Here is a 10,938-nt window from a genome sequence, read left to right as displayed (position 1 = left end):
AGTGCTATTCAGTGGGTGTGACTGGGGACCCCAAAGGACGTTTGGCAATGTCCTGAGGCACTTAGTTGTCATGGCTTTGGTGGGGGTGGAGGGATTGCAGTTTTTCTGGCATCTAGTGGATGGAGGCCAGGGATGCTGCTCAACATCCTTCCATACACAAAGCAGCCCATACAATAAAGACTTATCTGGCCCCAAATGTCAACAGTGTCCAGTTTGCTTTTGGGGACTTACACAAACGAATCACGCCCAGGGAGCAGTATCTTGGAAGGTGTCGCTCCAGATGGAGTATTAGGAAGGAGTCCAGACTTGCTTCTGTGGCAGAGGCTGACAGCAGCTGGTGAGTACGAGGCTAGCAGATTCCCTGTGGGTTGGGACCCCAAGAGAGGGCTCTGAACCCTGTGGGGGCCTTGGTAAGATCGGGACATCGACTGGATCCGACCAGAGAGCCCTAAGCCCACTGGGAAGCCAGACGGACGCACTGCCAAGTGAGAGCTTACTCACCGAGCAAGAGGATTGATGCAGCTGTGCCGGGGGAAATCAGGGGGTTCCGGGGGAAGGGAAAGAGCCTGGGGCTCCTACAGGGCAGGGGGGTAGGTAGTCAGTACCCGTTTCAAAGCTAAAGATCCTGCAGAGTCTGCTGGCTCTCACGACTGCCTACATGGTGAAATCACCGGGGAGAATTTTTTTTGATGTTTCTTTATTTATTTGGAGCCGGGGGGGGGGTGGGGCGGAGAGAGAATCGCAAGTAGGTTCTGTGCTGTCAGCATGGAGCCCAACGAGGGGCTCAATTGGGATGGATCTCAAGGACCGTGAGATCATGACCTGAACTGAAATCCAGAGTCGGACGCTTAACAGACCCACTCAGGCACCTCCTCACCTGGGGAGATTTTTTAAAAAATTTTTAATGTGTATTTATTTTTGAGAGAGAGAGAGAGAGAGAGAGAGAGAGCATGAGTGGGGGTGGGGGAGAGAGAGAGGGACACACAGAATCCAAAGCAGGCTCCAGGCTCTGAGCTGTCAGCACACAGAGCCCGCCTTGGAGCTTGAACTCACTGACCTGAGATCATGACCTGAGCCAAAGTCAGACGCTTAACTGACTGAGCCACCCAGGCGCCCCACTTGTGGAGATTTTATTAAGTTCTAATGCCTAAGCCCCACCCCCAACGATAGCTATTAGATTAGCACGGCTTAGGGCCCTAGTACTGGAATTTTAAAGCTCCTCCAGATATTCTGGGTTGAGAACCACTGGTCTAATCCCAGCATTGCCCACAGATCCCTCCAGAGCCAGACAAGCAACAGAAATACAGGCAGGGAGTCCCTACTCCATGGGTAGCCCGTACTCAGCAGTAGTTTGCTGTTGCCTTGTAGAGACCTGTGCCTGACACTGCCAGATCTTCCCATTTCCTCGTGGTTTTTGTTTTGTTTTATTTTCAAGAAGCCTCAAATCCAGATTTTTGTTTTTAACGCTAGTGCCAAATATCTTCAAAGCCCATGCCAAACAAAACATGTGTGTGCAGAGTGCGTCGGATCCGAGGGCTGTCGTTTAGCAACCTCTGATCCAGTCCAGTGGTTTTCACACTTTTCTTAGCCACAGGGGTTTTTCTCCAAAGGGGCTATTTTGTGGAAGTGATGTCGATTAAATCAGTCTACGCGAAACTTTGCGGGGAGCGGAAGAGAGGCACACTGACACCCTCCTTCCAGTCCCAGGTGGCTCTCGTGTCTGCCCCTGAAGAAGCTTCTCTGGTTCTGGGGAACCCCCCTGGTCCATTTACCAGATGGGGAAGACTAAAGCCCTTCAGAACACAGTCCCAGAGCAGAACCAGCCCTGGGGGGGCCATTTGGAAATGTGGAGGAGGGTGTTTGGAGTTGTCGCAGTGACAAAGCAGACGCGACCGGCATTTAGTGGCTGGGGGGCAGGGATACTAAACTTCCTATAACATCCAGGACAGTAAAGAATTCTATGTGAAGTGCCAACAGCTCCCCACTGGGAAGCACCAAATGAGGAATCGGAGACCCGGAGAGGAGAAATTAGCTGGCAGGTTCATGGCAAGTGCGCGCTAGAACTTTGGCCCCTGCCCATAGGCTTGGGGACTTCATCTGTACCCATCGGGAAAGGTCACTGCCTGGGGCCAAGTTGGCCGTGCTCCACAACACAGGGGAGAGAGGAATATTTTACAGATTAAAGCCAGAGAGTCTCCTGAGGTGGGGCAGCCACTCCATAAAAAGCTGAGCGCCAGATTTTGAGAAGTGAGGCTAGGCAAGGACATGGGGGGCTGCGGGGTCTCTTCAGCCCAGGCTGGAGGCCAGCGCTCGGCCCTGGGAGGAGGCAGATCCGAGGAGCAGAGGCACCGGGAAGCTGCGAGGCAGGGCTGTCACACAGGTTTGTTGGCCCCATTGGTCATTTAATCCCTAGGCCAAAATATGCCAGGTTCAAAAATAGGATGTGGAAGCAGGAGGGGGAAGGAGGGTGTTCCCCAGCACTCCAAGGAAAATCGAGCCAGAGGAGAACTCATCTGCCTATTTTTTGCCATCACAATGCCACACGTTGTACAGTCTCCCCGCTTACAAAATCATGAGTACAGAATCGCCATCTCTGTAACCGTCAGGCAAGGATCAAATTATCCACATTGTACAGCAGAGAGAGCCTCAGAGCGGTGCCTCTATCGCAGGGTCCTTTTAAAGATCCGACTTTGTTATGCTTATGTGAATCACCCTCAGGAGGAAGGTCAGGGAGGGAGTCCCATTCCCAGTTTGGGGTTCAGGCCCGCAGTTCCCAAGTCTGTGGTGGGCACCACAAGCACGGGGAAACTTGGTGACATTCAGCAGACCGCATCCTGCCCCAAGGAGCCTGGGTCCCCATCCTCCAGTAGCAGCACCCCAAGTGATTCTGACACGCACCGACTCCCGCCCGCCTAACCCAGCTCAGCGAGACGGGTCCACTTGTCGTGAACTTGGGTGTCACGGCGACATCACATGACTACGTAGCTTTCCAAATGCTTCTTCTCTCAGCTGGTGATGGGGACAAGACACCATCCAGTGGTGTGCTAGTTAGCCGGCTCTTGGTGACGGGGGAGCCCCTGATTTGTAGTGTGCCTGTTTCCACGGTGGGACTACGAACATGCCCCGTTTCCAGCTACCGACATCGCATCGCTGAACACGGAGCTGAGGGAAAGAGGCCCACAAGCGACGCTTTTAAGACGGTGTGAGCCGGCCCCAGCACACATCTGTTGTGTCCCATCTCCAAAGCCAGAGACCTTTCCCCTAAAATATCCAGAGCTAGGACGTGGGGAGGGCTCCCAACGGAATCAAGGAAGGTATGTTCTAGGACAGCATCATCTTCAGGGGAAGAATATCAACTAGTCACCGTGATTCCCAAAGAGCCACACACAGGACTTTGAGTCACAACTCTGTGAGCGTTGGCTGCGTGCTCTTGGATAAGTCGCAAACCTCTCCAGGCCTCAGATTCCTCATACGTAACCTAGAAATGGTAACACAGTCCCTAACCTTAAAGGCTAAAGGATATAATGCATGTAAAATGCGTAAGCTAGGACTCAGCAACAGTCATGTTTTCCATTTTGAGCACCCCTGGCATTTTAGACCCAGGAAGGACCTTTCCACTCTTCCCATCTAAATGCTTGCTGGGACATCTGAAGACTCGAGTAGGACAATTCTTTTGCTCAGCAGGCCACAGCCAGTTGCAATGGAAGCCATCCTGTGTCCCTGTCTCTTGACTCAGAAGGTCGGGAAATTTGTCACTAGACTAGCCTTCCCACCCCCAGAGTACATACAAGTTGGTTTCCAGGGACTTACCTAGGAGCCAAACTGGAAATCCTGCACGTTGGCCCAGAGCGATCACAGTCGCTGTCTGTGCACAAGTTTTGACAGAGGAAAAAAAGAAATCCAGAGGCCTTTTGCTTAGGCGGCCTGGGTCTCAGGCTCAGGCTGGCCTTGCAGAAGGTTGCTTTCACCTTTCTGCCATGGATGACGGAAACGTTGAAGCTATGGATGGTCTCTGCGTCCTCTTCCCTTCACACCAGCTAACGTGTTTTTCATTTCTCTTGGCGGGCTCAATTTCCCACATGTTCTCCCAAGCTCTTCCTCTCGGCTCCCCAGGGCTTCCCACAACAAACCCGCGTGCCTGGGCAGTGGAGCAGGCCGCTGCAGTGAGAACCGTGCCGGATATGCCTCTGGCGTGTTTATCAGCCCCAGCCCCAGCCCCAGCCCCAGCCCGGGCTTCTGGGTTCCTCAGCTACTCGGCTGGAGCAGAGCACCCAGCTGTTCAGGGGGCCGGGCCTGCCTGCACCCTGCCCATCAGGCCTGGCGCGATGGAACCCTTCTCCGGCTCTGCCACCAACTTACTGTGTGAGACCCGGCCCAAGACCTGCCCCTCAATGCCTCTCAGGTCCTCATCTCTGAAAATGACAGTCATAGTACCTTTGTTCCGTACGCAGCACTTGGCGTCTTCCGGTGGTCCCTTTACCCGTGGTCTCCTGCTTCATCCTGTTCCAGCTGTGATGTAGGAGGTCCCATCACAGGTAAGCTAGGGTCGCAGCCCGGGTCTGCTCCCCCCAGTTCCAGGACCTTGTGCCCCACCCCGCTTGTGGTTTCTTCATTAGAGACAGGAGGCCGGGCTGTGACAGCAACTTGGTGGCTCCGTCCCACTGTGTAGGGCCAGCTTCATGGCCCTGACCTCCCATCCAAGGAAGTCGCTTTGCTCCCTGAGAGCCCTGGGTGTGGCGGGGACGCTCCGCACAGCTTGCGTGTGAGCCTTGGAGCCACCGAAGGGTTAAGGGGAAGACATTCACTCTTCAAACACTCACCTTAAATTCCTGGTTAGAAGAGGCACTGTGAATTCTCCTGCTTTTTTTCTCCCCCACTTTATCTGTACGCTTGTGTCCTGCCAGCAAGTACTTCTCTTGGACACGGAATGTATTCGGTCTTTCTTTCCTTCTTTCTTTCTTTCTTTCTTTCTTTCTCTTTCCTTCCTTCCTTCCTTCTTTCCTTCCTTCCTTCCTTCCTTCTTTGCTTTCTTGATTTTCTTCCTTCCTTCCTTTTCTTTCTTTCTTTCTTTCTTTCTTTCTTTCTTTCTTTCTTTCTTTCCTTCTTTCTTTCCAGTTCTTTTTGAAAGGGTCAGGCAGATCATAAAGTATTCATGGACTCCATCAGTTCCACAGACAGCTTGTAGACTACAGTGAGAACTTACTAGTCCCATTTCATTGTTGCCAGGGAAGTGAAGATGATGGCATTTAGAATCCGGACAACATTTTAGGTGATGGAATTTTCTAGCATATTCCAGAATGCTCCCAACCCTCTCCCTGCCTTTTCCAACCAAACAAAGCCTTCTGTGATCTCTTCAGCTGGAATTAATTTCTCTTTCTTAAATGCAACCCTCACCTTACATGTGAGTGGCCATGCTGATATTCACTGCTTAATCATTTTCTATGCCCCTCCTCTGGTCTCCTGGTAGATTGTAAAATCAGTAAAAAACACACACACACAAAAAAAAACCCATCTCTTAATCACACTACTGCCATCACCCAATACCTAATAATAAAAATAAAAATAATAATAATAATAATAGCAGCTTCTATTTATTAAGTGCTTACTCTGTGTCAGAGACTGTTCAAACAGTATCTTCTTAATCTTGTGTCAGACTTTGAGATAAGCAGCTATTCTCATCTGAGTAACTTTCCAAGGGTTACATACAAGTGAGAAGGAGCTATGATTTCCAGCCCAGGTTTGTCTTATTCTCTACTTCCCAAGCTGCTGTTCCCGGGTTTTCTTATGTCCTTCCTAGCGCAGAGGTGGGGACAATAGACCCTCCACGAGGGAGTTCCCCTCTTCCCTTCCTAGCGAAGAGTCCGTGCTGTCCAAACAGAAAGAACACTTACAGGATCACTTCCACATCCACACTCCCTTTTCTGCAATGAGAGAACGAAAGCCCAAGAGGGGAAAGTGAGGCAGCGTAGGTGGCCAGCTGGTGGCACAGCACAAAGGCCTGTCTCTCGCCGCTTCCGGGCTGCCCGCAACTTCTCAGCCCCTCACTTTCCTAAAGGGTTTCCGAAAGGCAGGAGTTACTGGGTCCTGGAAAGGTTAGGCAGGAAGAGGATGTGGGCACAAACGTATGGCATGCTTCGTGATCACGCTCTATAGGACACCAGGGACACTCCAGTTTCCCTGAAGCTTTGCTTTCCTAAAAAGTTGTGCGTAGATCAAATGCTTAATTTCTCATTCCGGTAAGTCAGCCTCCGGTGGGTGAGTCAGTTTGGCTCACGGCTGGGAGTTCTGTGCCATGGCTTTGTCTTTGTGCTGGCTCTCGGAGCTATAGGCATATGGACTTGAGGACGTATGACAAGATATGCACATACACAAACAGTACATTTTACAGCCCATATACATACAGTAAATGCGTACATATACCTGTATATGTATGCATATGTATGTATATTGTACATATACATAAAACCGCAAAAAGTTCCTTTCTTTCATTGTAGTCTGTTTTCCTTGGTTACAATTTAGTCCACTGTTGACATTTAGTTCCAGATAATTCTTTGCAATGGGGGCTTCCCTGTGCATTGTATAATATTCAGCAGCCTCTCTGGCCTCTACCCACTAGATGCCAGCAGCACCTTCCTGCCCACACTGTGACAACCAGAAATGTTTCCAGACATTGCAAAATGTCCCCCGCAGGAAAAATGCTCCCCAGTTGAGAACCATGATTTATCCTCATTTCTCCCTTAGTCCTCCGGTATTCGGGGATCTGCTAATTGGTGGAGAGAGCAAATATCCAAAACTCCAGCTGGGACCCATAGCAGAAGGAGGCTCTGGCCTGAGATTTTAAAATATTCTCATGTCAGACTTCCAGATAAGTAGCTATCCTCACTTGAGTAACTTTCCAAGGGTTACACACAAGTGAGAAGGAGCTACGATTTCCAGCCCAGGTTTGTCTTATTCGCAAGAACCCTGTGGGGCAGCATGATTGTTTCCATGTTACAGATGAGAAAACTGAGGCTCTCTGCGGCTGGTCTCAAGTTACCCACCTAACAAGCGGCAGAGAAAATGTGCCCTTAACCTTTTTGTGAGTGTTTCTGAATCCAGGAGTCCAGTTCATACCAGGTGCGTGCTGTAATCTCCTGGGTGCCTGGGGCAGAAATAGAGGTTGAGAACCATGGTCCTGGCTCTGCCCTTCACTGGTTGATTGTCCCCAAATCACCGAATATCAGCGTTAAAAGACAGCATCGGGGTAATCTAAACCAGCGAGACAAGAATCTGATCATCACCCAAAGAAATGTGCAGTGCCACCGTAGTGAGTGTGCTGATGTAGCACGTGACTGGGGAACCGACCTGGCCTGGGCTCTGGAGACACTGGCCCAGGGGGTGGCTGAGTAGAGGGTGGTGGGTAGAGAAAGCAGGAAGACGTTACGAGCAGAGGGAGCCCTAAGGTGGCAGGAAGCAGGCAACTTGACCCAGGCTGGCTCTGCAGAGGGATTCCTCAGGGTTGGTGGAAGCCAAGAAAGGGACACAGGATGTAGGGACTTGGAAGTCCTCCGGGGGTGGGCTGAGGGTCAGGAGGAGTGACTGTCATAAAATCACAGAACAGCATCCAATCCATCTCTCACCTGCCTCTATAGCAATATTTCCTGCCACCATGCCGCCTCCTCCAGTGACTGACCCCCCCCCTTCCCTCCAGAAGGAGTTCTCCACCTCTTCCAAAGCTATCACTTTGTCCTAAAGAGTGGTAAAAATGCTGTCTGTCATCAATCCAATGTGTCCCCTGAACACTGCCCATGGGACTACACCCCAGGCAGTGGCACCTTCAAAAAGGGGGAGCCCAGGCTTGGCCTTTAGGACTTGTCAGCAACCAGGAACCCCGAAATATCCTCATGACTATAGAGGCAGAAGTTACAACATAGTCTATGGATCCGATCTGACTCATAGCTGTGTTTTGCTTGGCCACGCGATGTTTTCCGATGGTTTTGAAATGCGCGGCCACCATTTGAAAATCGGATGTCATGTCAAAATGCAGGCTTCTAGCCTGCATGCCTGCATGAGAACAGTGACACCTGGAGCCTGTCTTTCCTTCCTTTCCCCAGGTGCCCACCCACCCACTCTGCCGCCTGCAGCACGGTGCCTGCCCTGCCCTGCCCCGCCCCACCACAACCCTTTAAAGACCTGCGGGCGGTGACCTTGGATTGGCACCTAGAGTCTTTTGTCTGCTATCCGGCCAACGCCGGTTCCTTCAGCTGCCACTCCTCTGATTCAACCTCCAGCCTCCTACCTGTCCTGTCATCCTCTTTCTGGCCACCCTCCCCTACTTAACGGGATGCACTCAGAAGCCACAACAATGTTCCCGGCAGGAGCTGGTGGGGGCTGACCTGGACAGAGGATTTAAAGAAACTTCTTTGTATGGGACACCATTAGTTTTCAACCCAGCAACCAGACCAGCAAGCACCATGTCAACCCCAATGGAAAGAGGCCTCGGAACATGCAAAACTGATTCTCTCTTATGAGTCTAGCTAAATAGGAGAAAGCCCTGGGGGAAGACATCGGACCATTTCCTGAGAATCTGCACAGTCAAACCTGGAACAATGCGGGAGGAATGACAAGCATCTTGAAATGTTTTTTTCATTTGTAAGTATCAACAGTGGGAAGAATCTAAGGAAAATACTTGTGAAAGCCCTTGGAAAGTGACAGCACTCCAACTGGCGATCTGAGGTTACTATTTGTTCTCTCTGTTCCCAGAATGAACCCAGGTAGACTCCTCCTTTTGCCCTCTGAGCATGTAACTGCATAGGTAGAAAACAGGAAAATGAATGGGGCTATGGAAAACGCATTGGCCTAGGAGCCTGTCGCCCCTGGGACTTTCTGCCCATGTGCTTCCGACTACTGGGAGCACTTAGGTAGGTCACCTAACCTTCTGGGCCTCAGTTGCCTCATCCGCCACGAGACTATCAATCCGTTGGGAGATTCCACAAACCAGAGCAGTGCATCCAAAACGTCCACCTGCGTTCAGGACTTTCCAGCCTTTTCTCCAGCTCAGACACCCCCCCCGCCCCCGACCCGGCCCCGAACCACTGCTCATTGACTTAACGCTCCCTTTAAAATCGTCTTCAGTTCTAGTCATAATTTATTTTTTTTTAGTTTAACCCCATCCCCAGAACATTTACAAGGTCACAGATTTAACGTGTTAATGATGACTTTGGTACAAGTTCAAATAACCACTCGGGGATTAAAATTTGAAACGATCTTTCTCCACACACCACCTAAAATCATCCTGTGTGCTTACAACACTGTAAGGACATCGAACTTGGGTTCATGGGTGGATTTCAGGAAGCCCCCGAATACCCTAAAATTGGACACTAAGTTGTGTGTGGGAGAGGCGGGGTTTTTGTGGGGGGAGATTTCATAAACTTGCCGTGATTCTCAAAGGTCCATCTGTTCAGTACAAATGCTGACAACCACTGCCTCCAGAGCCTGTCAGATCTTTCTTCAGGAGGGATGGGGGCCAAAGGACTACACCTTCTAAACAGCTGCCTGGGGGCACCTGGGTGGCTCAGCTGGTTAAGTGTCTGACTCTTGATTTCGGCTCAGGTCATGATCTTACCATTCGTGAATTCGAGCCCCACATCGTGCTCTGCACTAAAAGCGTGGAGCCTACTCGGGATTCTCTCTCTCCCTCTCTCTCTGATCCTCCCTCCCTCACTCCCCCCGCCCCCCGACCCGTCTCAAAAATAAATAAATAAACTTAAAAATAATAGCTGCCTGGGATTCCTTTCAGCGAATTTCCTCCCATTCTCCTCTCTAAATGTCTCCTGATTGACTAAAGAAGTACCTTTAGGTCACTTGGTGGGGTGGGAGTGGAACGGGCTCCTCTGGGACCTGTCTGAACCTGGGAACCTGCCTGAGTCACAGGCTCCGTCTACATCCCGGAAGAGGGGTCGCAGAGGCACTGCAAAGACAGCACCCCGAGGAAAGAAGGTCTTTGCTTAAAGCGATTTCATACACGCTTGGCAAACTCCCCCAACCCCAGAATCCCAGGGAGCACAGCTTACACAGATCATCACCTTCTCTGGGGCGGACTCGGAAATTCAGCTCTGCGGGATTGTTGCGGGGAGAGGGGCAAGAATTACGAATGCTCCCCGCTCCTTGGGCTGCCTGGCCCGGCGAAACTCCCTGCTATTTTCCCACCTGCTTGTTTTGCGGCTTGCTGAATTCCATATGTCTGACCTGAATTCTTAAGTGGCTCGGACGGTTTCTGGTTGTAACACCCAGGGAAAAGACCCGGAACTTTCTCCGGCCCTGGAAGTGATGGCGGCTGCTTCAAGCAGACGTAATTGGGGAGGCGCCAGCTCTGATGGCAGAGTTAGCCTTGATCCTACCTGAACACGGGGCTTCCCCAGAGAAGAGGTCGTGGACATACAATGGTTGTGGAATGAATGAAAGACAACTACTGCTCGGGGCAGCTAGGCGCGCCATAGGCAGACATGGACGGCCCAATCGAGGAAAGCCTCAGAGTAGAGGTGACGTTTGAAGGAGGCCTTGGAGTCAGGTATAATTTTAACAGCAGAGCCGGCCATGCTCTGAAGTGGTTAAACACAGGGGCTCCAGAGTCTGGCCTCTGGCTGGGTTTGAATTCCAACACCCCCGTGTGCGTGATGCGCCCTTGTGCAAATCTCATAGCCCCTGGAGGCCTGAGTGTCCTCGCCTACCAAGGATATAGGATAAGGACTGTAGGTGAGCCTTCAAGGAGAAACCACACAGCACACGTCGCACTGAGCCTTCGCACATGCTCCCTGGTGGTTTTCATTGGCACCGGTGTGGGAGAGGAGAGCGGTCGGGGATGTCCCACGGCCAGGACGTGAGAGAGCGGAGCACAGAGGAGGCAACCGGTTTACCTGCGATTTCCACGGCACGGTCAGCATGCCTGAGCTCCTCTCC

At 51.4% G+C, this 10,938-nt stretch overlaps 1 long non-coding RNA gene across 1 annotated transcript; it reads left to right on the top strand.

Moving 5' to 3' along the window:
- Window positions 1–4,282: 4,282 nt before the first annotated feature.
- Window positions 4,283–9,607, top strand: LOC122226513. The gene is made up of 3 exons (XR_006205655.1): window positions 4,283–4,362; window positions 4,452–4,535; window positions 8,094–9,607. It is a non-coding gene; the product is annotated as an uncharacterized LOC122226513 (long non-coding RNA).
- Window positions 9,608–10,938: the final 1,331 nt, after the last annotated feature.

Source organism: Panthera leo, chromosome A1, assembly GCF_018350215.1.
Source record: "Panthera leo isolate Ple1 chromosome A1, P.leo_Ple1_pat1.1, whole genome shotgun sequence".
Taxonomy (NCBI): domain Eukaryota; kingdom Metazoa; phylum Chordata; class Mammalia; order Carnivora; family Felidae; genus Panthera; species Panthera leo.
The sequence above is the reverse complement of the archived record's forward strand: the minus strand, read 5'-3'. Positions and strand labels throughout refer to the sequence as shown.